The sequence below is a fragment of the Agelaius phoeniceus genome, chromosome 3 (assembly GCF_051311805.1).
Source record: "Agelaius phoeniceus isolate bAgePho1 chromosome 3, bAgePho1.hap1, whole genome shotgun sequence".
In the NCBI taxonomy this organism is placed as follows: domain Eukaryota; kingdom Metazoa; phylum Chordata; class Aves; order Passeriformes; family Icteridae; genus Agelaius; species Agelaius phoeniceus.
Window position 1 is genome coordinate 40,256,128 of NC_135267.1, and position 27,220 is coordinate 40,283,347.

General features: G+C 41.2%; 1 protein-coding gene across 2 annotated transcripts in view; it reads left to right on the forward strand.

The window, feature by feature from the left end:
• Positions 1-2,471: 2,471 nt before the first annotated feature.
• VSNL1 (visinin like 1) overlaps positions 2,472-27,220 on the forward strand; it is an 87,528-nt gene continuing 62,779 nt past the window's right edge. Inside the window, exon 1 of one of the 2 annotated variants that reach the window (XM_054629874.2) lies at positions 2,472-2,645. The gene's annotated coding sequence lies outside the window, so the exon portion shown is untranslated. Of the gene's footprint in view, positions 2,646-3,361; positions 3,511-27,220 lie in introns of those variants that run through there. The other variant, XM_054629875.2, reaches the window with a different exon arrangement.

Sequence of the window (27,220 nt, forward strand, 5' to 3'; positions counted from 1 at the left end):
TGTAGAGCACCTCTTTTTTAGGGTGATCTTGTTTTCAAATGCATTTGAAAATGCAGTCTAAGTAACCTGATTTTATATGGAATTACATAAATGTAGACAGGGAAAGTCGTAAATGAAAACACACTACATAGTTTATGCTGCTTAATCTACACCTTTTTTGTAGCTGATGGGAATTCTGCCATTGAATTAGATTTAAAAAAATACTATGATGTTTTAAAAGTCCTATTTAAATGTCTTTTATCCACTTTTTTTTTAATTCAACCCATTATTTCTGCTTTTTGAGGGTAGGCAAATGTTCAGGTTTTTGGAAAGGATGACCCTGAATGATGAGGAAATGGGCATCTTCTCTATGTCCCAGTCACACAGTGGACAATCAAGTCTAAGGCAGCTTTCTTGCCAGCTGCCTGAAATATTGCTACCTTGGCAGTTGTGGAAGAGCACAGAAAACTCAGCTGAGACACCAAGTACATCCCTGAGTCTAGAGTCACCCCACAGCTCTGCACTTCCATAGCTAAGCTGCTGCCACTAGAAAAGTTACAAAGATGAGATGAAGTCATGCAATAACTGCAATATGGACAAAATCAAAATAGGTCACACAGAGTGAATGTTGCACTGTGGTGGTAAAAGACAAGCTTATAAAGAACTGAGCAAGAGACAGAAAATATGAGGGAGCAATGTGGTTAAAACTTAGAAGCAGATGTTATGGCATTCTAACTTTCATTATGCTAGAGATGATTATTAATGATCTGCCAGGCCAAGAAAGCAATGAGGTAGCACAATATGAAGATGACAGAAAATAATTTGAATTAATCTGAACAAATAAAACATGAATTTCAGAGATACCCCGTGAAGTGTATCAAATCCTGTTTCTTTCTGCTAAGCCTGGAATAGAACTAAATTTTTAGCATTTTCAGGTGGTATTTTTACACATCCAGAAAATCAAAACATGAACTGAAGAGAGGGGTGCACTGGGTAATTAAAAATAAAAGCATAAAATCATAAAATTCCTGCCCCCTGCCCTACACACACACACACACACACACACAAAAAGTCTGGGAGCAAAATTGGTGATTTTCACCAATCACAAAAAGATAACCTATGAATTCAACTGTCTACATTAGCATACTGAAAATACTATCACTTCCTGTACATTTGTACACATCAGCTTGTGTTATAATTTAATTCTTCAGGCATTTCAACAGTAAATGAAACATTATTTCCATCTATCACTTACTACACAATCTTCGTGCTTTTGTCTATCTGAAATAATGAGCAGATAGTTAAAAACAAGCAAGGTGTAATTCACTTTTTATATATGTCATTATTTTGCCTCCCTTTCACCTCCTTGCTGTATCCATCTGCTTTCTGCAGTGTTGTGCTTAGGACATGCTAAATATGCTTAATTTATGTAAACAGTCAGTGACAGAGCTCGTCATGCATGAAAGTAAACACTGATGTATGTCTCTGCCTTAGAGAGGACCTACAGTTAGTTACACGCTGTGCAGTGTCTTGTGAAGGAGCCCTGATGGTTTACTCCTACCACCAAAGCAACTGCTACAGTGACAGCGACAAAAGCGACAAAAGCGAGGGCAGGGGAACCTCAGCTGGGCTTTATATCGAAGGGCAAGACCACCTAAATTTCACATTTCAGGGGCTCAGTGATGTTCTGAAGCTAAGCTATATAACATCAATTTCCATGATAGTGTAAGAAGCTTGTGGACAAGAGGTGTAAGCGTGGCTTGCCATGGAAGATGACGCCTACACACACACACGTGTGACAGCGACAGGCGGCTCGGGGCGCGGGGCAGCGCTGCCCTCACCCTTGCACACGATGGGAACCAGATGGGGATCGGCCTCTCCTCCCTGGCAACTGCCTGTGTGAGGACATAGTGTTGAGCTGTGCTAGGGGATGTTTAGGTTGGACATTAGGAAGAAAATCTTCACAGAAAGGGTGGTTAGATAACAGAATGGACTGCTGAGGGAGGCGGTGGAGACACCATCCCTGGAGGTGTTAAAAGACCGGACGTGCCACTCGGTGCCACGGTCCGGTTGACAAGGTGATGTTTGGGCACAGGTTGGACTCGATGATCTCAGAGGTCTTTTCCGACCTAATTGATTCTGCGGTTCTGCCATAACCACGCCGCCGGCGCTGTCCCCGCACGCCGGGCGCAGCGCTGTTCCACGCGTGGAGCGAAGGAGCCGCTGAGCGAGGCGCAGCCCGCCGGGCAAGGCACGGACGACACCGGGCACAGGGAGCCTGCGCTCGGCCGTGAGTGACTCCGAGGCCACGGGGCCGAGCGGGCCGCGGTGCCGGCGCCGACCCCGCCGGTCCGTGTCCCTCAGCCTGCGCCCCACGCGGGTCCGGGCCCCGCTCCCGCCCGCCCCGGGGCTTCCCCCGCTCCCGCCCGCGCCGCCCGGCCCCGCGCGCATGCTCGGAGCGCGGGGCGGCGCGCGGGGCGGCGGTCCTGCAGTGCGGGGCGGCGGCGGGCGGCGCGCGGGGCGGAGCGGGGGCGCGCACAGGAGCTGCGGCGCGAGCGGCGGCGGGCGCGCACCGAGGCGGCGCCGCGTGTCCCTACGGCCCCAGCAGCGCGCGGGACCCCGGGCCCTGCGCCCTCCTCCGCACCGCGGACAGACCCCCGCCCGCAGTAAGTGCGGGGAGGGCCCGCAGGGGGAAAGGGGGGGGGATCCGGGCTCCGCACCCGCGAGGTGCGGGCGAGAACCGGCTGCCGGGCTGCCCCGCTCGGGGCTTTTCCTCCCGGGAAGGCGGCGGGATGGAGGCGCGGCGGGGCTGAGGCGGGGGCTGCGCGGCCTCGGCGCTGCTCGGCGGTCGGAGAACATCCTCACCGGGAAAGTTGGTGTGCGCGGTCGGTGTGCGGGAGTTGTTCCGCTGGCGAGATGGAGGGAAATCGTACCCGCGGCGATTTGCCGTTAACTGTGGAGAGATGGGACCGAATCCCCCACCGATCCGGATATGGGCACCGACAGCATCCAAAGGAACAGCTGAGCTGTCGCGTAACAATTTGCGCTTTGAAACGCTTTGGTGGAAGAGGGAGTCTGGCGCTCGTGTTCGTTTGAAAAGGGATAGCGAAAAGGGCGTGATTTTTTTTTTCCAGTAGGGAAAGGAAAAAAAAAAAGAGAAAAAAAAGACCGTGCGAAACCAAGCGCCAGAGCAGCTCTCACAAGGTCATCACACCACGAGGGAGGCAAAAGTGCTCCCGATCCATGCGATCGCTGTATCGCTGTTCACAGTGCCTGTAAGGGATGTTTTTATTTTATCGTTTAATTTATTTAACAGGCGAAGTGTTTGCAGGTGGTAGCGGGGTAGGTGCGGGGCGGAGGTGCCGCGCTCCTGCTATTTACTAGGGCATCAATCGGAGTGAAGATGGAGGTGGGAGGAGATAACAAAAGCTGGTGTGCGATCCTGGGCATCTCCCACACGAAGGCGTGAGAAGGAGGAGGGAAAGGAGACGGCAGGAGAGAGAATTTCATTTCCAAAGATCAAAACAAAAGGTGGAGCAGGTTGAGGCAGATCGTGAGCAGCCGGGGCGGAAAGCGAGGGAGGCGATTTCCGCGCTGACCCGAGCGGAGCGGAGCGCGGGGGCTCTGCGGGGGCCGGGATGTGCGCGGCTGCGGAGGGAGGGAGGGAAGGAGCGCGGGCGGGGGCTGCCCGACCGGCGCAACTTTGCGCGCCAGCATCGCTTGGAAATAAGCTGCTCGCACCCGGAGAGACGCGCTGCTTGTGTGGGGCGAGGGGAGGAACGCCTGCCGGTGCCCCGAGGGCTTCTTCGCCCTCCTCCTCCATCCCCCGGCGGGAAGAAGCGGGTCCGGGGTGCGGGGGGAGCGCGGTGCCCAGCGCTGCGCGGGGGACGCTTCCCCGGCGCCCGTGGTGCCGCGCCGGGACAGGGGGCTCGGCGCCGTGCGGGGCGCTGCCAGAAGGGACCCCAGCACTGCCGCCCTCCCGCACAGCTCGGTCCCCGCCGCTCGCTGCCCTCTGCAGCGCTGCCCGTGCCGCCCGCTCCCCCGGTGCGAGGCTTTTCCCGCCCGCCCGCCCGGAGGTGTCCCCACCCCCCGGAGTCCCCCGCTCTCCCCACTGCCCCCACCGGGGAACGCCTCCCTCCTCCCACCCTAGCCAGGCGGTCCCCTTCCTGCATGAAGCCACTTGCAAGGTTCCCCTCACCCCAGCTTCGCATCCCGTCCCCAATGCCAAGAGCTTTTCCCCTTTCTTCTGCTGGGTGTTCCCCCGGCACCTCCCCGGCTTGCCCCATCCCGGGCTGGCTGCTCCGGCCCTCCGGCGTACGGAGGAACCGTCGGGGATTGGGAGGGACAGGCGAACGGGAGGGGGGGTGATGTTACGCAACTGCAGACCCTCCGCTTCCCCGGCCCTGGAGGAGCCTGTTCAGGGGCTTTTCGGTGGTGGGACAGGGCTCTGCGCCTTCCTCGGGCGGACGGCAGCTGGAGGCGGAGCGGGCGGAGCTCCCGCTGCCGCGCAGGTACCGCGCTCCCGAATCCCGCACGACCCGGAGCAGTGCAGCAAGGCGGGGAGGGGGTTTGCCTGCACCGCCAGGCTTTCCGGCTGACAAGCAAACGTGCAGATAACAGGGTGATGAAAACACCTGCCCTTTACATTAAAATTGAAGCGTGATTGCTTGGGCATTAAACCCATAGCCAATTATCAAAAGGCCAAATACATGAATAAATTCCATGTTCTTGTACAGGAGATGTTATTGTAGCAGATGGGTTTAAGCAATACAGATACTTCTCCCAACAATTCTGCTGGCAATATATTTTTAGCAATGTTTTGTTATTAGTGTGCCTTTGGATAGACATTCTCTTCCTTCACATATTGGAAAGTTCAGATCTCCGAGGTATCACTATCTCTTTATGAAGAATAAAAAGATGGACATATTTCATAACCAGAATACGATATGCAACAGATTAATCACACAGAAAAATAAGTGTATGTGGAAGCTCAGTCTCTGTAGAATACACAATCACTGTCCCTTTCAGAATGCGTACTTCCTTGTAGTTGTTTCTATCACACATTTTCAGAGTCATTAGTTTTCACTACTACCCTATTACTTGACAGAATGCCTTTCCTTTTTAAAGAACATAGTTCATTTAAGAACATCAGTTTGCTTGAAAGATCTTCTAGTACAGTCTTCATACAGCACAATCCATTTCAGGTTTGTGGACTGCGATCAATTCTAATTAAAACTTTAATTATGTTTTTCTCCATTCAAACAAAGCATGAAGTAGTCTGGGCTGATGTTGCTGTCAAGGAAAAGTAAGGAAACATGTTCTTCATCTTGGTTATGTGTTATCCCTACCTTTTAATTAAGGACTGAATCCTTAATTTTGTTATTTATCCACAAACTTTTATGACATAGAGCTGCAATATTTAACTGGTTTTCTAGGTTGCCCTGTCTTCTTGACTGATACAAAGGTATACCTGCACAACACTGATTTTTCAACGTGCTCCTTGTTCTGGAACATGCAGCTATTGCCAGCAGATCGGTTGTGTCATCAAGCGGCATCTACTCCAGAGTATCACAGCGTTATGTAACTCACAACACAGAGCAAATGCCAGAGATGTCTCTGCCGCTGCCGCTCCGTTGTGCGGTTCCCTGTGTGCCTTCCCCTGCTGTAGTGTACCAGAACACTCAGAGCTGATGCCACCCCACAGCACCAGCCAAAGGGAAACTCTGCTCTGGCCGAAATGATGAGGCCAAGTGTAACTGGGATGTGATGGAGAGGGCAGGCTAGGGCAGAGCAGAGCAGGGCAATGAGGCTGGCTGTGCAGGATGGAAGCGGTGCAATGCCACTGGCTCTGGTGCTGTTTGGAGAAGGCGCCACGTGTCCCAGGCTGCGACATCCTGCTGACTGCAGCGTGTCTGGGGTCTGGGGGGATCCCAGTGTTCCTTCCAGCAGGGTCCTCCTGGAGAGCTGCAGCACCATTGTGCTGCTACAGGCCTCTTGACTTTTCTTTCTGTCTATACACTCAATATAGCTGCAGGATCTAAATCTAAGGATACAGGTTCCCTTAAGAAACACATGAGTGTGGTGAACTTTGTTTTGGGTGATTCCGTAATTGTTTACATTTCAAGCTGCTGTCCTGGTTCTGTTTTTCAGTTTTGGAATTGTAATGTTATGTCTGTCTGCGCAATGGATTCCTAAGCTTTTTTGTATTGTATCTGTGCCTCATTCTCCCATTTTAGGTATTCAGTTCTGTTGACCTTTGCAGATTCCCATAGATTTCCAGAATTTTATGTCACTTGGCCAAAAAGTGCTGGCTCATTCTCTAATTGTGAATCAAACAGCAATAGCAATGTACACTAATTGAAGATAGAGTTAGAAAATTTAAAGTATGGTAGACAGATCTGGTTTTAAAGTCCTAGGAATTGAAACATGCAGCACTTACCCTGAGCAGCTGTGCTCCTCGTCTGTGATGTTAAACATTGTCAGCACCGGTCTTCATCCTTTTGTTTTTAATAGGTATTGTTTTAGCAGTGTGCATTTGGGCTAAATACCCTTTGATTTTGAGTTGTCTGTAAAGAAGCTTGTTTCCAGGTGGGTTTGATTGCCCATGGATGCTTTGCTTTCTTTAATTTTGTCTTACATTAACAGAGAAAAGCACAGTGTGATCTTCCTGCATTATTTCTCATGCCTAATTTCGATTCAGACTACTCTATAATGAGCTTAGACCATTTCATCTGTCCCCATTTTCTTTTGGGTTACTATTACCTGCATTTGCACACCTTTTGTCATTCTCTACATGCTTGGGTTTTTTCTTCCTTCGGAGTGTAATTTTGTTCCTTCTTTTTGTGCATGTTCATTGCGGTTTTGGATCGCTTTCCACCTGACCAGTTATTTTCTTTTCTGTTTATTTCTTTCTTGGGAAAGACCATGGTTTACCCCATAGCTTCTCTCCATGGCATTGCTGAAGCCTCTGTGTGGTACAGGAATACAGCACCAACAGGGAAGGCTGTGAGCATTTGCTGTGCTGGAAGATGTCAGGATCCAGATGGGCTCCCATCACAGGGCGGCGCTTTCTTACCTCAGCTCCAACTACTTGTCTTATTCATAAGGAGAGAATCTTAAATTTTGACTTTTATGCTATTGGTCTGAGAGTGATAGCTATAAAACTTTTCAAAGAAAATTAAACAGATGATAAAAAGGATATTTGTTCATGTAATGCAAAATTTCAGAGTGGTGCTACAAATTTTTATTGCTTTTTAAGTTGTAAAGTGCTAAAATATATATGTATTTTTTTTTTTTTTAACTATGTCGATGTTATCCACAGGCTCTCTGCTTTCAAGAGTTTTTCCACATTTGGATGTGAATGTGACTGAAAGGACAATAATACACTTGTAGTAAGTTAAGGCAGATCATTAGAGATGGTCTCATAGATGAAAGTTGAAAAAAGCAAGTAGTTTCAAGGAGACAGTTGAAGGAGAAAAAGATAAAAGCGACTCGATAGTCAAATTCACTGATTTGTTTATAAGAATATCAAGCTGTTTTCCTTTGTGATTATTCCCCTGAGGAAAGTAAGGAACAGAATATGTTTAGTAAAATAACTTGTAAAACCACAGCTAATTGAAATAAATTGTGCTCCTTCAGAGTGAAAGGACAACTGCATCTTTTTTTGAACTAGGCATTATGTGTTCTGAAATTATGATATCAAGGACAAAGGAATAAACATTACAGATATTTTTGATGATTTTCTCCCTGAAATAAACCCTATAAAGTCATATATATAATCCCAGATTGTAAAAATCAGTGGAATGTATTATAACTTTTTCAGTTTCACTGTTTTGAAAAATCAGGAGTTTGCTACATTCTTGAGTTTGTCAAGAACCTACAAGCTTTGAAATAATGAGAAGTTATAATTTGAGGTTACCAAGTGGATCTTTTAAGATAATTATCATAACATAATTTCTTAATAGGAAGATAAAGACTTTTAACATCACTTTACCATCACAAAGCCTTTTGAGGAAGATTATCTACATAATCTGTATTTAAAAAGTCTGAGTTGATGTGCAGGAAAAAAGATGTAATGCTGATTCCTATAGCTTTTACACTAATACAAATATGAGATACTAAACTTTTTAGTTTAAATGACCTTTTATCACTTTTGGCTTAAAGCAGATTTAATCTTAAGTAATTGATGATTTCAGAGAAGCATCATGCAGCACTGTTAAATAATAGAAAAAAAACGTTTTACTCAATTTCTTGTTCACTAACTTAGATTTCCTCAAAGCTCATTTATGAAAAGATCTAAAAATGTAGATCCATAATAATAAAACTTACAAATGATGTTGAAAAATTTCTTTTTGGTCCTCTCAAGATATTTTCATACAGTAGTTAGGAATAAAAAATAGTATATTCTGTTTTAACTTCTAATGAGTTGAATCAACCAATATAATATCAACCATTGGGATTAATTTGGTTGCTCTGACTTTGTACAAGTCAAACTATATACTCAAAAAGAAAACAGGTTGTGACAGAAATTTATAGAGTTTTTAGACTAATAAATATAAGGCTCTAAAACTTTTGATGAAAGTTACTCTTATTAGTCTTAACTTCTAGCTAAACAGAAAGTTTTATGGTAGAGAAGAAAGCTCTTAGGTTCATAAATGTTTAAATATGCAAGGGAGATTAATGACCATTTTAAGCATGTCTAGCAGAAGCTATAGCATTTGACTCAGTCATGCCTTTGCTCTCCTTTTACAAACAAATTTGGGGGAAGGGAAAAAAAATCAGTCTTGATTTAAAGACCATGGAGAATGGAAAATGTATCTCTGTTCTCGCTAAGCTTTTTTAGTAATTAATTATACTTAGTGTTAGAATGTGATGGTTCTGGACTTAATTACGAGTTCTTGAACAATCAATCCCCAAAGCAGTTAAAAAAAAATCTTAAAATAGATCAGTTGTTGATCCTGGTGTGTGTAGAGTACCTATGACTTGATTTTAATACCTGAAAATAATTTCACAAAGGTAATACGTTACTGAAATTTTATTTTTAAATGAAAGTTTAGTGTTCCACTTTATAGAAAACATTTTTACTCAAAAGTAGATATTAAGTCATTCACTGTAAGATGGAGTCAAATGCAGTGAGGAGACATGAATATTATCCTTTTTGTGAACTGCATTTGAGAATATATGTGGTTTAATTAGACTTTATTCAGAATGGAGTAGTCTAAAATTAGAAACTGTTGTTTATAAAAGCTCTTACAATACAGCATATTTCTCTGTACTCTTATCTGCTATATTTAGAAATACAAAGTAACTGAAGACTCTTAGAGAATGAAATATGAGATATCAGTTAGTAGTTAGAATTAAAATGCTCTTGTTTTTTAGTAGAAGCTGGTATATGTAGAGGAAAAGTTACGATTTTCTAAAGTTAGTGAAAGTGAACATTTAAAAAGGTTTTTAGCACTGAAAATAAAATCAGCTGGATAAATGGATAAAGCTGCAAAAAATTATTTGTGCAGTTATTGTTAACATCCAGTGCCTATCCAGTCAATTTCATTACAGTCAATGTTCTTTCATTACACCAGAATATATACTATTCTTTAAACAGTCATTTTTCTTTTTAAATATACATTTTTAAAACCATACAAATGAGTATTTGTGAATGTTCTTAAAATTCATGTTTTGAATGGCATAAAAGGTTTTCAGTTTGGAAGACTGATAAGCCTGAAAAGTGGTTTTAGTTTGATGTATAAAACATCTGATGATACTGATGATTTTTGCAAACCAGACTGGCTTCTACAAAAGGACTGCATCTTCAAATGTCTAACAAAGTTTGATCTGGTTTTTTGGGAAGGGGGGGGCGGGATTTTGTTGTTGTTGGAGGATCATTTGCGTCTTTTTTTTTTTCTTTAATCTGACTTGGATATGTCACATCAACCACATTGTAAGGTTGAACAATACTCAACATAGAGCTCCAGGTGGTTTGGAATCTGGTCCCTGCCATCTATACAGAATGAGAACATTTAGAAGAACAGTATGATATCAGTATGTTACATGTTAAAACTATATCATGCATTCTTAAATAAAGAGAGTCAGATAATCACAAACTGTTTTTTCCATGTGCATAAATATTCTTGCCGTCTGTCAGTGAAATCCTAACAATACACCACTATTACTGAAATGCCAAAGTGCTTAACAGGAGTAGCTTCTAAGACTCCTTTTCCTCCTCAGGTATGGTAAGAAGACCACCAAGTAGCCTTGATCATTCTTCATAAATAGGTTTTGTTTGCAAGAATTGTCCCCACACTGGGTGAGTTCTTAGCTGCTTAGTTCAATGGCTATTTTTTAATCATTTAAATTCCTGTTTGGAAAATAGGATTGTTGGAAGGGGCTGTGATGTTTTTCCATATTTCTCACGTGTCTGCCACAAAGAGGTGCTAATGGAACACAGATCAGTAAGTAAGACGTGTTTCTACATGGTTTAAGAGGTGGACATTACTCAGTCAGGCTTCCTACTCTGTTATATGAGAATATAATCCTGAAGTGTCAACAGGTACTAACTGCCTCATGTCTTATCTCATCCTTAGCTTTTACTGATCCCTTTTTTCCTCCTTCTCTGGCTCTGCTTCCTGTCTTTGACTCTGCTCCAAAGTCTCCTGTTGCCTAAGAACCTCCCTCTCCCTGGTGATCCTGGCTGTGCAGTGTTTAACCGTGTTGGATGCCTCCTTCATCTTGCATTTTAGCTGTGGTTTTGTGTTTGTTTTTTAAACTGTGAGCTTTATAAAACAAGGATCTGGCCTTAGCATATGTTCTACGTGCAGCTGTATGTACAGTGCTATAAGGGTAAATTTATTAAAATTCTAGCAATATACAAGATACATACTGTGCCTACAACCTGTGCAGAAAGATAGGGTGCAAGTACAGGGGTGGAATGGAGTGACTTTCAGCCAATCCATGCCTGGTAGCAGGGACTGGGTTTGCCTCCTGCAGAGCTAATTAGGACACGTTCTGCTTCCCCCCATGGGGCTGTTCACAGTGGCAAAGCCAGAGAGGAGAGCTGGCTGAGGCACACACTGTTCTCCAGCTCTTGGGCTGTGGTGTAGATATACCCTAGAATATGTCCTAAACAGCTGGGCTTGTATATAGATAGCTCTAGATATGTGCAAGGTATCTGGTACTTTCAAAGAGAAGTCTGTAAGAAGTCACAGTACAATGTAAACAGATGTTGAGTACAGCTGTGTTCTGTCTGTGTGTCTGTCTGCTTTTTCTGTTGAATCACTCTCTTCAGCACCTTAACTGTTTATCACAGTGCAAGACCCAAGATGTTCTTGTAAATCTGCAGAATAGAAACACAGCCTATATACCTCTTTTTTATTTTTTTTTCCTGGGATGTGGAATGTTGGGGTAAAAAGATTCAATAGAGACTGAAAATGTTACAGCAGTTTATGATAACATTCTCTGTGGTTTTTATTCCTGCACAGTGCTATAAATAGTTCTATTGTATGTACCTATCATCTAATGCCATTGTTGTCAATTTGCTTAACAAAACCTATCCCTGCAAGTCCTTCAGTTACAAAGCAGTTTGCTTTCTTTAGATGAGAATGAGCTGAAGAATAGTTGGCTAGTTACTTCTGTTGTTTGTGAGGTATATTTTAGATTATTACGTTCTTCAAATATTTGTAACCAACTGTAGATTTTTTCATAATGTTCAACTATAAATAAATGAAAACAGTGTAACAAAGATCTGAATTGTTGCTTGAGAAATCCGTGGTATATATAAAATACAAGACCAATTTTTATTTCAGCGTGAAATGCTCCTAGCATTACTTTGTATTGCTTTTTTAATGTTGGTGAATTAAAGCTAGTCAATTTAAAATAAAAAAATAACACTGCAACTTCATGTGCTTCAAATACATGAAAAATAACTGTCTGACTATGACTTGAGTTTTAGTGGGTGTCTTGCATTGCACAGTCAGCTGAGGAGGAGACAGATATTTTTTAAATTGCACTTTCTTTCCATATAAATTGCAAGGTCTTGCAGTATGTGACTCATTTCAGCTGCTAGCATCTCCCTGTTGCCAACAGGAGTATATTAGTGAAAACCAATAACAATATATCAATGTCAGCTCATCTCCAGATAAAAGAAAGTTCATGAAATGTTCAAGGTTGTTCTGGTGTTGCATGTAACAGAGATAGCTAGAGATTGTAGTTCTTGTATTGCCCAGTAAACCCATCCATTTACTGTTGACAGTATTGATATATTCAGAAGGTCTTCAACATCTGAAGCTGTGTGAGACAACTAACACATTCCCTTATTTTTCCAACTCTGCATTTTGTCACTCTAACTTAAGAGATTCTCAAGTCTACGAAGACCTACACAGCAGCTTGCAGCCATTTTAGTCTTGCACTTCTGTTTTCCTTTGAAAATACCTTCAAGGGGTTTGCAGAAATTAGCATTTTTGGTTTGTTCTGAATGGGCAGTTAGTGTTAGGTATCACTCTGGGCACTTGACTAATGAGGTACTCTGGCATAAACATTGAGTCTGGGAGAAAGAAACCAACAAACTAAAAAGGTAGCAAAGTCATACAAGATACAAAAGCAAAGTCACCCTCTGACAATTGTGCTATGCTACTTTGCCATGCTTTAAAAATTCAAATTACAGTGAAAGTGAGTTAGGTGTTGTTGTTCAGTGAAAAGAAATCTGTGCCATCAGTTGGCAGTGGCATTAGCAGGATTATTGACAAATACTGACATCAGGAAATCTTTAGGAACACATGAAAAGATGGCTTGATGGTCATTATAAAAAATTACCATAGAGTTAAATGTGAAATGGAGATTTCTGGGTTAATCCCTTCCTGAAGTAACTGGACCCAAGGCCATACAAATGTAAGGAATCATTCTCTGAGCTGATCTGTCTGATTCCTACTGGAAAAAAATTGATCAAGGAATGGATTTGAATGCTGCAGAGTACATGCTAAACCACTAAAACATGTCTGTGAGTGACTGGATTTAAATGCATGGGGAAATCTGTTGCTTTGAACACACAGAGTTGACTGGAAATGTAGGTGTAAGTGTTGAGCAAGCTCTTAGCCTAAAGGAGATGAGACTCGGGGAAAGGAGAAGGTGTGATCATGAATCATGTCAGAGATGTAGGCAGGATCAGGTCTGTGAGGATTTCAGTGCTAGGGAGCTTCATTTTAAATGAATCAAAAAGGAAGGAGGGAGCAAGGAAAAGGAGTAGCATAACATTTGAAGATAGCAGAAGGCAAAGGTGTCAACATCTAGGAAACACTGAGTGGAGTCTCTCACCAAAAGGGTGGTTAATATGAAAAGTACTAACAGATGCACTACTTTTTGTGATTTTTTAGGTGCTGTGAGAAAACTCCACAGGGAAAATTTGAATTTGCAGGAGACATTGAATTTAATGATAAATCCATCTGATTCTTGCCACTTTTCTCTGAACTACTCCTTCTGATGTAGTAACAGACAAGCTATATCAGAGCTGTGCCAGGGCAGAAGCAATCTGAGTTAGGTGCTCAGAGGAAGCTCCTACTGAACTGCCAATGCCTACCTGAGCTGTGATAACTTCTCTGTGATAACTTCTCTGTGATAACTATGTGTCAAATGAGTGATAGATGTAGCTGTTGGAGAAAAGGAAGGAGAATTGAGATGGTTTTAAGTCACATACAAGTCCTAAAAATGACCACAGAAACACCCCCAGTACAGGCTCTCTCTGACTGTGAGCTCTGTGTGGGTGCAGGGGAATTTGCTCATCCAAAGGCATTTAGGACATGAAACTAAGTGGGGAGAAGGATTGGAAAATAAAATGTGAAGTATTTGCATAAGACTTTATATGTTCTCTCATCATATGATTCATTGATCTTATGACTGAACAGCTGTTCTTAAAAATTCTTCTTTTCTGAAGTAAAAACCTGTTTGGAGAGCTGATTTTGAAGAATTTATGTGACAAGTTGCTCATTGTTTTGCATTTGTATTTGTGTGCCAGGTATTTTTTCAGTGCTGATGCCAGTTTTGAATGGGATATGGCAGCTACAATATTGGCAAATTTATAGAATTTAACATGATTTCATTCACTTAGTATTACGTGATGATGATGATGATGATGATGCAGAAGATAGAAACGTACCTTGTCCAAGAGCTTTTAGAGAACTGATGGCAAAGCAGAGGATGGAATCCCAAACCCTTATTCTCTGAGAACTGTAGAACCTGTTTTATGCATGTGCTCGACCACAGTGCTAAAACTGAAGTTCCTTTCATGGGAGGAGTTCAGTTAGCACTGATAAATTTAAAGAGGCTGTACAAAACCTCAAACATTTTCTAGTTGTTGCAAGTCAAGGTAGAAAAGCATTTGGCAACTTGTGTAAATTTTTCAGTTCTAAGTATTTCAGTGCCATACATCAGTAAAGGTCAATCTCTGCCTCAAAAGAGTTGTTCACACAGTTCTGGTATCATTCCCATATCAATGGCTGTCTTCTGCCAGAGACAAGTAGTACAAGATTTGCTGGGGGTGGGACCACATCTGGGGTTTTAAAAGGAAGAAGATACAGGACTAGAAATTTGGATGAAAGCAGTGTCCCATTGGATTTCTTGTGTGACACTGGTGTGCCCCAGTCTGTCTGGGCTATGCCTGATTGCCCCAGCACCAGGTGATCTCTACTCCTGGATGCAGAAGGGAGAACATGGCACCAGCTTAAGCTGAACTTTGCCTCCAGTTAACCCAGCCTTTCCTGGCAGGGCTTTATGGCTTTTTTTTTTCTTTTTTCTTTTCTTTCTTTTTTTTTTTTTTTTTTTTTTTTTTTTTTTTGTGGTTTATCTCACCCAAATGACCCTTTTTTTCCTTTTCTGGGTAAAGAAGCATGACCAGTTTTTTTTTATCTACCTTGCACATGGCCACACAAATCCTGGGATATACACGAGACATTAGGTAAGGAGTTCTTTTCCAAAGTGAATATGATTCTTTGCAGAGTATAACCCTTTTTGGCAGGAGAACTGGATTGTGTTAGATTAAAATCAGTATGTAATCATCCCATGGTGCAATGGGAGCAATACAGAGCTGTGATCAGCCTGTGACCTATTCCTGAGGCTTGTCTTTCTTCTTGGCTCTCTGAGGTATTTGGTAGGAAGCTAAACATTGCAGTTTAGTAATATTGGCAAACCTTATAAATTGTTATGGGAGCACGTGCTTGTGTATAGTTGATGAACTAAAGCTTTAACAAAATTATTGAATAATAATAGTAAGTAACAAGTAATAAAAATAATAAATATTGTATAGCTTACATTTAAATCATTAGTAGCAGCAGCAGTCTAATTTTGGAATGTTGATGAAATGCAAACAAGCAGGTATGTCTCCCAGTTTCCTGTGCTTAATAGTGAATGTGGTGAGATCTGTTGGGTGGTGTTGTGATAATGATGATCCACTTGGACTAAATCTGATGAGGAGTGAACTGCAGAGCATGGACTGGGCTCTTCAAGTAGATAGTGAGGAGGTGCACATCTCTGTTATCTCTGGATTTCAATTACATTGGATTAATTACGTCATTATATTGCATTTCCATACAATTCTTATGTCAGTTTCAATTATTAGTTAAGCTATAGTCCTTGACATATTTTTCCTCTTTAGGCTTTTGCATAAAAAAATACAGGTGTCAACATGCTCATTGCACATGCATGCAATGTTGTCAAAAGTACTATGAAAAAATAAGATCAGAACAGTTTCTCATTTGCATTTGAAGTTATCCTTTAGAAAGAAGCATGAGACTGATCCCTGTGCTTTGTACCATACAGCTAAATGGTTAAGCTCTATAATGTACAGAAAAATACAGAAAAATTTTAGACAGGCTTTGTAGCTTTTCCCCTTGGACATTAGCATTACCTGGAACTCAGTTTGACTGTGAATGAAGTGAAATGTGAGGATTTCTCAGTACAATGCAGAGAACAGGTACAACCAGTTGCATTCTGCTAATCCAAGGGTTGTGCCTGAGGTTTGTCTCTGCAGTAAGCCTTGGCAGGAGTGGCTATTATCCACTCTTCCTTGTTTCAGAGAGGCATGGGTGTGACAATGTAAAGCCTAATACCTGGTAAAAATAGTGTTTTTAAAAGTACTAGAGCAGAAGAAAATGAAAGGTATGTATTTTATGTGGAATGGTCCTTAAGTTGTGTACTTCCTGTTTTTCCTTTGAAAAATCCCTTATTCTTTGGCCAGCTGTGGGTGATCATAACTTCCCATTTATTATTATGGCAAATTATTTTAAAAATGGAGTCATTTGAGCACCAGTCATGCTGGATGTAAGCCAATTCAACTCCGTCAAGTTGTTATTAAGTTCTGTCCAAGACCACATTATGGAAGACAAAAGAAGATTTGCCATGTTTAAGAGTTGGTTTTACAATTTTTTTCAGGACATCAAGACTCAGGAGCTCATACAGAAAGCTTTCCAGCTTAGGTGTGTATTCTAAAAGTAGAACTGCAAAGTCTGGTTGTTTTTTAACAAACAAACTTGCCAGTTTTACTCTGCTCCTGTAGCAGACTATTCAATGGAATTTTTATCACTCTAAATGAAAAATTTAAATGTATTCCTCAGCTGTAGGGGGACTTTGCTTTGGCTGGAACAGCCCTGCATCCCATGGCTAGCTGAAAGGGCTCAGTCACTTGATACTTCACTTACTTTTTCTGCCAGAAGTACTTTGACAGCACATGCCCTAATGTGTGACTGCAGTATAACTTGTTCCCAGGGGAATAGATGAACAAGCAGGGAGGAAATGATCAGCCTGCCTCTCTTCCTGGGCAGCTTGCATCGATTAGTAGGCAAGGGTGCTCCCTGCACTCTGGCATTCCTGCAAGGATTTTCCATATCTATCTTCCACTCAGCCAAAATCAAAACAAGCTGCAAGTAGTGGAAAAGCAGAATATGGCTGGTGGGAAGTGGCAAGCAGCTCTTCCTGTGGTGAGCAGATGAAGTAGCTTTTAAAAAGATGATAGGAATATAGTCAATAGCTTACTCAGCCTATCTTAATTTTTTCTCCTAAGTTTATCAGATGATTTCTTTGAGTTTTGTGTCAGGTATAATCTCCTGTGCATCTGTATTGCACATATTACCTTATGTCTAGACTGCTTTTGACTGGAATACATATTTTCTTGGCTGGGAAGTAGGTGGTGTGCAGTGAAGCACAGAGGATGCTGCTGAGGTCCCATTTCTGCATCTGGTGTGGGCACAGCCAGCATCAGGTGTCTGCCTTGGGCAGGCTGGGGAGAGCTGTGCTGGGGACAAGCCCAGGAGCTGGGGCAGTTCTGAAATCCAGTGCAGCTCTGAAATCCAGTGCAGCTCTGAAATCCAGTGCCACTCACCTCAGCACCCACCCCTTAGTGACGGCTGGCACCTGCCATGAAGATCCTCCAAGAGATTGCAAACCTGAAGACTGCACAGACAGCTTGAATGATGACACATTTTTCCCTAAGAAATAAACATCCCACATCAGTTATGCCCAGGTCACAAGTTTAACCTTGCGTTTTCCTGAGGTCTGGGTGAACCTTGGAGAAAAATTTTCATGCTCGTCTGGGGCACACACAGACTCAGGATATTGTGCCATTACCTCTGCTCTGTAAGCTGGCTCTGGGAGAGCCTAAATTACATTTACCTACACTATTCATGAAGGAATTTGCAGATCTACCTCCAGCATTTGTGCAGAACCTCCATATGGTATACTATGGAGTATATAAATTTATAAAGTATTCAGCACCAGTGTGCATAGCTTGTGTGGGGATTTAGGAATCTGTAGGGATTCCTTTAAAGTCGATTTAGTTTAATTTAATTTAAATATTTAAAAAAGGATTCTACAGCTCACTGCAGAATCTTTAACTCTTTTGATTATTTTTATGTGGTAATTCTCCTTCCAGTGTGGAATGGTTTGGAGTGGAACAGACCTTTCCACTAGACCAGGTTGCTCAAAACCCCATGCAGCCTGGTCTTGAACTCTTCTAGGGATTGGATATCCACAACTTCTCTGAGCAATCTGTTTCAGTGCTGCATCACCCTCACAGTAAAGAATCCTACTACTGATAATCCATTATAACAATTAATCAATAATATGAAATTTATTACTGTTGGAATACAGGCCCATGTGTCTTAAACCTTCTATAAGGGAGGCTTTATAGCAGCCTTCCAGTACCAAAAGGGGTAAGGCTGCAGAAGGAGTTTTTACAAGGGCATAGGGTGATAGGACAAGGGGTAATGGCTTTAAGCTGAAAGAGGACAGGTTTAGATTAGATGTTGACAAGAAATTTTTCACTTGTTTTTCACATCTCATGCTGGCTGTCTGTGCCCACACCAGATTTTTCACTATGAGCATGGTGAGACAATGTAATAAGTTGCCCAGAGAAGTTGTTGGTGCCACAGCCCAGGAAATGTTCAAGGCCAGACTGAATGGGGCTTGGAGCAACCTGATCTAGTGAAGGGTGTCCCTGGCCATTGCAGGGGTCTTGGAACTGGATGATCTTTAAGGTCTTTTCCAAGCCAAATTATGTGATTCTATGAAAAATGAAAGCCCACATTTTTGGTAGTAAAGTGAATTGCAAAGAGAAGTTCTACTGTTCCAGATGTTCTTTGGAAAATGGTATTCCAAGATAGTTCCATGTATAAATACTCTTATTCTAGGGAATTATTATTCATTGGAAACATAACTGTATTAACAAGATGCTTTCTGAAGAATAAGGAAGGAATGAGAATATTGTCATGTTGAATTTCTCAGAAATGCTTTGTGTATTTCATATCCACTACCGATTTTAATTTAAACTATTGCTCAAGTATAGTCATGTTCATAAGGATTAAATCATTAGAAGTGTTTAAAGGAATTACAGAAACTTGAAAAATGCCAGTTACCAAGGGAGTAAAATTACTCCTCTATATGTAAGAATAGAAAGCTAAGCCTGAGACTGAAGCCACAGCTCCATAAATGGTCTTGCTGTACATCATGTTCCTACCCACAAAATCCAGGATGCAATTACCTGGCTTTATTAGGCACAAAAGAAGGGCTGTCCCAGGAAGAAATTATCTCATCTTGAGGTTGGATCTAGGACAAAACTCCCTAATCCTGAGAAAGGTGTATTTACCTTTCTCAGGGTTTCCTTGCTGCTCCTGAGGCAATTGGTGGTTAATTGGTAGTTAACATCTCCATTTTGTCTCAGTGGCACAATCCGCCTCCCTTCTTTTTCCAAAACTCAGCTTTGTCTGAACTGCCACCATGTGACCCGTGGAGCTTGCTGCTGGTAAGCAAAACTTGATGGACAGCCTATGCTGTTTCCAGGGTGTAGGAAACATTAGGAAATACTGACAAGATCAGTGTGATGAAATGAATAGAATTCTCCAGCTGCTCTTTGTCTTACTTTGAAAACATTACTTTTTATGGCCACAGATTTTCCAATGGGAAACACTGAATACAGTTCAGGACCAGCATTATCTAGGCTTCCACTAACTCCAAGAAACTATTTGGCTCCTTGTGCTGTAACAGTGTTAGAATTAATTCTGGTTTCAGACAGAAAATCACCCTGGAGTTAGTGCCTAAGGCTGCTAATGTTAGTGCTGCATTTTTGCATAAGCATTTTTGATGCATAAATAACTGTTGCATTACATCTCTGTCTAATATCCCATCTCAAGTATTGCATTTGGGGCACATTTAATGGTATTTAGTAATGTAAAAAGTGCTCTGTCAGAAGATACCACAGGTATCTAGGTGGTGGATGTAGTGTTGCTATTTATATCATAGTGCTCTACAAATATTAATAACACTCTGTTTCAAAGTGAGCTATAGCCATAAACCTGTAAAATAACTCCCCACAGTTCATCTTGATAGTCTGTTGAAATTGGACTGCTCTGACTATACCCCCTTCAGGCTCACTGCCAATCTCATATTTTATCCTGAAATTCCACAAGGAGACACTCAAAATAAACACTACACTAGCAATTGCTTGAATTATACTTAAGGCAGTACCAAGCATTGGTTTCACTTTAGCCTCTCTGTGGCTTTCTTGAAAACCCATGAAGTTTGACCTTCTGAATACATTTTGCTCTTATTTATCTCCCCTGTTGACTGCAGTAGGAGCTGAAGGAGCATAGCTGAGAAGGGAATGGGTATATCATAGATGCTAACCTGTTATGACTAAATTATCCCTGTTAGTCCCACATTGCCCAGCCCCAGGAACTTTATACAGTGCATATCTCCTCACTAGCTTGCTTTCAGCAAAAATGCAGCTATTAGATTTGCTTCTGAGTTTTCTTAGGAGAAAAAAAAAAAGGCAAGCTGGAAATTGCAGTATTATTCCAGGCACCATTTCAGAGATGTTTAGCTTTTTGTTCTGCAAATGCTTTTTCTTTGCTTCTTTTGAAAATAGCTGATCTTGTAATTCACTATTAAGGCCTAAAGGTGATCAAAATAGCCCATCACCAAGGTCAGTATACCCTTGAATCAGACAGGTTTGCTAATTTTAAACTTCAGTGTTTTACAGAAAGTAGTGTGTTTAGCAAGAATAAAGAGGTAGAATGTGGGATTGGGACAATATGACTGTTCACACATCGCTGCCAATGAAAGCAAAGCTTGCAGGTCTAATTTTAGGCTTTTCAGCCTTGGTATTGTTCCTTACAGCACAGTTATTTTCCATATGATACAAAGCACTCCTTTTCTTTTCAAGTTTTATAAACTGCTTTAGAGAACAAAAGCAAGGACAAAGTGAGTATATGTCATGGTTGAAAGCAAATCAAAGAAGCTTAAGTAAGGCTGAAGTTAGGGATGGTTGCATGCCTCTGTATTCAGAGGACAATTCTTGAAGAAAAACAAGAATCTTGAGAAACATGTCATAAGAACTGGAAGTAGAGTTACATGGTGTCTGAACTGGAACCCTTGGCTGTGACTGGATGTGCTTCAACACATTTAGTTAATTTACACTGTGCTCAGATGCCTAGTAAGTTAGTCCTCTTTAAAAATGTCAAAATGACCTGTGCTGTTTAGAGAAATAGGATTTTCAGGATACTTCCCTATCTCTTGGTGCTCCAAACTAAGCATTGTAGATGCAGTGAGAATGTCACAACTAATTCTTTATGTAACACCAGAGAGATGCTGTTTTCTAAAGTTAACTTTTACTGAGGCATTAATAAAAAAAATATTTTATAAAATTATAGAAATGGAATACTGTAGAAATGGTTGTATTCTTTCTTTTGTATTTTTTGTAGATTAATTACCAAGAACTGGAACCAGTTGATATTAAGTCATTCCCCATGGAAGTGTCAGCAATGGTATTAACCTGCCAAAAACGCCTTTAAAAATCATTAAAGTTGATTTAATTTAATTTTATTTGAATATTTAAAAAAGGATTCTACAGCTCACTGCAGAATGAGTTAATGTAGTCCTCTGTCATCTAAGAGAAGCTCATTATCTGCATGAATATATGACCGGCTTCAGAGAAATCAGAACATTAATCTGTGTGATTTTTAGTATGTCTGTTGTTTGAAGCTGGTTGGTCACTGGCTGTATTGGCAGAAAGAGTTTCTTGGGAAGAGTCTGTGGAGGGGCTGCTGTGATGCTGAGCTGGTATTGTGTCCCACAAGCTCAGCAGAGCTCCACTGCCTTCACTGGGCTTCACCAACCAGGCAGTGCCAAGGTTTGGCTCACAAGGTGTGAAGCACAGTTTGGCTGGAGGCTCTGCAGTTGTCCCCAAACTGGGAGAGTCATCTCAGTCTGAGCTCAGGGAGTAGAATATTTTTTCATGCCTTTTTAGCTGTCTAGGAGTTAAATGTTTAGTCTAAACTAATAGTGTAGATTTTTTTTGTTAGTCAAACAAGAGTAAGTATTTCCAGAGAGCAATGAATGCCAGTCACCTTTTATATATAGTTTAGCATGGAATGAATGGCTTCTTGCTGAAATGGGTGCCTGTTTCTCTCCATTGCACATTGGAGCCTTGATGACTAGTTTAGATTAGATATCCAACTTCTAATGGCTACCACCCAGGTAGAAATAACCTGGATTAATCTAGTTCCCTGCTACTGCTTATAATGACTTCCCTGTTATTATTCTGTGTGTGATTTATAGATACTGTGTTAGAGGACTAGAGTCTTCTCTTGTTTTTCTTTGCAGTAATTTCAAATGGTTTGCCATTAATAGTACAGTTGCTCAGTTTTCTGTAGTTCCTGATCATATGAAAGCTTTTAAAATTGTTTCATTTCTGTTATTGACTGTAATCATTAATAATATTGTAAAGAGCACTAATTCATTTTCATGATGGAACAGATTAAGTTAAAGGCTGGTTTTTGGATGATTTTCTGGATTCTGGCCAGCTTCTTGGAGTCATAAATCAATGTGACTCTTCTCAAGCTAAAGAAAAAAATGTTTCTAATAAAGTTTGGAGCACAGATAGTGAAATAGGGTGGGACCATGACATTAGTGAAGAATAAGCCAACTGTCAAATGGCTTTATTTGGAGGCAGGCATTAATTTCATGGAAACTTCAATATAGTAATTATTTGGGTATTCTGGAGATTGTAGCTCCTCAGGGCTTTCCCATGCATGTCAGATCTAAGATTTTTTCCCTTTTGTTTTTTTTTTTTTTTGAAACAGACCTATATGGCAAGCAGAGCAAAGGAGTAAATTGAATGCTGCTCTTAACCCTAAAAAAGCTTTTTCCTAGATGTTCTGAAAAGTTTGGGTTTATTTTTTGGGGTTTTTTTTTGAGAAGTATACTTAGTTTTAAAAGAGAAAGTACAAATGCTAGTGACATGACATCTGTGGCCTCATTGCCTTTTCCATTTTCATTATATCCTTTGATCAGGGGCAGACTGGCATCAGCAACTGCAAGTCAGGTTCATTTCTGCATTTGTTCTGGGGAAAGCAAACACAACCAGTTTAAGCCTCTACTGGGAAACGTCAGCTCTCTTCTTCAGTGTTTTCTCCTCTGACCAGTCTGTGGTGATTTAGGGTACTTGGAGATTGTTTGCCCAGGTGTGAGGGAAGCATTTGCTATCAGTCTCATCCTCCCAGCTTCATCTGCACCCCCATCCCTAACCTGTAAACCATGGTGTTTCTTTCATGGCTGGCTTGGGTTTCTTTGCCTTTACGCAACATAACTCACTAAGCTTTACAATCTATTTTTTGACATAAAATTCTCTTCAATATTTTAGAGTTCTCAGCATCATTTAAACATGCTGCATCCTGCTGCCATGCCTCCCATTCAGCCTCTGCCTCTCTGAGTGATGCTGACAGCCCTGCTGGCAGCCTGGGCACGCATCCCTCTCTGCTCTCTGGGAGTGGTTGTGTTATCTTTGTGCCTGAAGATGCCAAGACTGTTTAAATGTCAACAAGATGTTGCCCAGATGAATTCCACTGTAGCTTAAACAAGCATACCTGGCCTTTTGTCCTTCTGCATCCATCTTGCCTGCTATGAACATCACTGCTCTCACTGCTTTTGCTGATGGAAAGTCAGAGAAGGAAAAGACAAAGTACAAATAAAACACCAGGGGTGATGAGAATTGGCCTTGGGTAGGGAGTAAGAACCAGATAGGAAGGATGGAGGGAAGGAAAGTGGGAGAAAGAGTCAGGATGAGCTGGTACAGATTTAGTGGGACTGCCTTGGCAATCCAGGGAGCCAAAGTACAGGGTAAGCATTGGACAAGGAAGAAGAAGAGGAAGAGGGACAACCTGGGCCTGGGATTTACAATCAATTTGCTGTTACCTACTTGTCTGTCTCAGAGCAGAGCCATGGTAATGCTGTGCAGGCACCCTTAATGCTAAGCACATCTCCATAATAAAACAGCTTAGCCTATATTTATTGTGTGTGTACATCTCTATATGTGGTGTTGTTTCTCAGCAACACTTATAGCCCATCCTTTCACAGGCTGCTCAGGCACATGCTGTACCACACTCTGTCAATGTGCACTCACAGCTCAGCACTCACATTTACCCAGGAATAACACTGATATAATACAGGATTATTCACAGGCCTGGCTATTTTCATGAAGAATAAAATGCCAACCTGAATTTTCACAGGTTTGCAGTGGCAGTGTGTGAGAAACTGGGACCTTCAGAATGTTCAGAAGTGGTACCACGTGAGCTACCAAGGCACGGATTCACAGCCTTTTAAAGTTCAGCGTCTGGCCTGCTTTGTATGCTGGTGTTGTATTCTTAGAAAGTAAAGGTGACAGAGTTCAAGTTGCATTTTGAGCAGGGAATGCAGCAACTAAATACTTGAGATGAGATTTGCATAGCTATTTAGGTACCTGGTGAGATTTCTGAAGAGCACTCAAGCTGCCAGAGGGATGCTTGATACATTTGTACTGAACATCACCTTGATTTACTTGAATAGAAATGAACCAATGCAATTAGGCAACAGTACTTACATTAGCCAGTGGTCCAGACCCACAGAAGCACTTACATGTTTTTGTAAAGCTGGCCTTATATCACTTGTTTTGAAGTCTACATTTTTCCTTTCCAAGATATACACATTTCCCCCAAAAAATAATAATACAGATTTTTATAAGCAAGAAAAGAGATTTTTGATCCCTTTTCTTGAATCTATTTCTTGATGCACACTCGCTCCCCTCCCTTCTTGCTTGGTCACAGTAACAGGGCTACTCTGATCTGGAAAGATAAAGGGATTGTTTTTCACTATGGAAAAGCAGGTTTCCTGAATATCATTTGTTCTGTACTCCTTTTTGTCTTGGAGATTGAAAAATATCACTATCAGAAGCCCATCATTTGGAGCCTTGTTCACTTCCAGAGGCCATTCTGTAACAGGTTCTTTTTATACTGAATCTTTTGGGAGTAGTTGAGGGAAATAAAAAAACAAAACAAAACAAAACAAAACAAAATAAAAAAAAAAGGAAAGGAAAAAAACCCCAAACCCTGCTACAAGTATAACTAGGTCAAACAGTTTTGCCTTCTGGAAGGGAACTCTTCTTATATTATGTCCTCTGATTTGATTTAGTACATATTCCAAACTCCTGCAAAGTGCCACTACAGTTTTTAACATTACTGTGTTTTGTGATGTTGGATTCTGGGGATTTGGGGATTTTTTTTTTTGTTATTATTATATTTTATTCCATTGTTTGTCTTATTCCTAAACTGCAGCCTTAATTTATTTTAACTTTTATTCTGTGTTGTCACACCAGAGAGAATTAACAGCTCTACCAGCACAGCATTTAACGTAAGCAGGGCCTGATCCAGCTGCAGACCTGTGGATTATCTGTTGCTTTCAATCAAGACTTTGAATCAAGACCAGGTGCCTATCCAAAATCTGTATTCTTGTTCAATGACAAATACTGGAGATGAACGAGGAATTTGGGCGTGAAATCATACTTTTTCTACCCTAAATGAGTGCAACACTTCTTCCTAGGTTGTTAAAATACAGGACTCTATGAAATATTTTATCAAGTCTTTAGCCTTTAATGATAACAATGTGTTTAAGGCATTTTCTTTCTAGTTTTAAATTTTTCAAGTTATGTGTAGTGCTTATATACACATAATATGGTAAAAGGTGCTAGACATAAAAACAGTTATCACACATTTTTGCAATTTATGAAGAATGGGATAAAAATGAAAAGTATTCATAAATGACTTGTGGAATTGTCTAGTGAAGTGAGAAGGTTTGTGTAAGATTTGAGATTACTCATAACAATTGGATTTAAATCTGACTATAAATTGCTGCAACATGATTATAAAATACTGAATATCGGAAATATAAAATGTCAGGTGGATTTACTGGTAATAAGAGGAAGGGAATGCCTGTGGGACAAAATACATGGATGACTGTAACAAGTAGAAATTGGGAGAGAAAATGGAAATCAGTGAGAACAGATCTCTGAAATTACCAATTCATATCAAATAGCAGCTAAAATATCTAGGAACTAATATGAAAATGTAGAAATTTAGAAATGTGAAAATATGAACTAATATAAAAATGTAGAAATGTATTCTATTTTATAAGCACGTGGAGCATTCCATCTGTAATTATAGTCACTTGTATGGTAAACAATTAGTAAGTTTGTAAAAAGCCTAGAAGAAGGGAATAAAATTGTTTAGAAATGTGGCACATAGGCTGGACAGAGTCTGGCTATTTCTTGTCTGATGAGGAGCAGGTGAGTAAGAAATAGTCACTCTTTCTCACAGTGCCAGAAAGAGGGTCACCAATGAAATTATTGTATAACATTTAATTAAATTACAAAACTGATTTCCACAGGATGTTGTGGAGACCAAGATATAAATGTGGCCGAAAAGGGATCAGACGAATTCAGGAAAGCTAATTGAATCAGTGATTATTAGCCATGATAGTCTGGAGAATCAATGGAGAGAGGACAGCACCTCCAACCTATGACTCATCCCAACCCAGGAGAAGTGTCTTAGATCAACTTGCTGAGTCTCTACCTGGAGATGACTGTGTCTCTATTGGTCTCAGTCACTAACTTGGTACAGACACCAAAACTGGAGAGCATTAAAGCAAGCTGATTTAAATCCCATCGTAGATGTTATTTTCCTGTACTAAAGGTGTGGGGCATTTTTTCAATTAAAAAAGCTGTGGGTGCAATTCAGTGGTAAAGAAGGTGTTTGATTATAAAGAAAGGATATTTTCCCATTTGTCATTCCAAGATATTTTTTTTCTTTCCTGCAATCAGTTTAATTTTTATGCTTTATAGCAGAAGTATCATAAATATGAAAGAGATTATATCATTCCCAAAGAGATGATATCATTCCCAGCCTCTGGAATCATGAGAGAGAGCAACAACCATTTTATAGTAAACCTTTTTGCCTCCACATTCTCCAGTGATGAGTGAAGTAATCATGAGGTAATGCCAAGGAAGGCAGTGTTTGATATTTCTAGCTTTCCAGATTCTACAGACTTAAATAGTCCAGGGTAGCTGCCAGTGCAGTTCCTGCTTAGTATCATGGTTGGGAATAAAAATATTTCACCCGCTGCTGATTCCTGTCACCTGGGAGCAGCAGTTGCTGTGAAAGGCACAGCCATGCAAAGGCTGTCCAGGCTCTTTGTTCTTGCCTGTTACCTCCAAAAATTCCCCCTCAATCTGGAGAGATCCTCCTTGATCAGCTTTGGCAAAACCCTCAATGTTGTTTCTGCAAATGCAGGTCTGCTAGAAAATAAAAATGTCTTTTTATGGTTACTTTTCCCTTTTTTATCCAGCACCTTTGTAGTGCAGTTCCATAGACCTCAACTATTCCTATGGAAAATTCAGTGACAGACA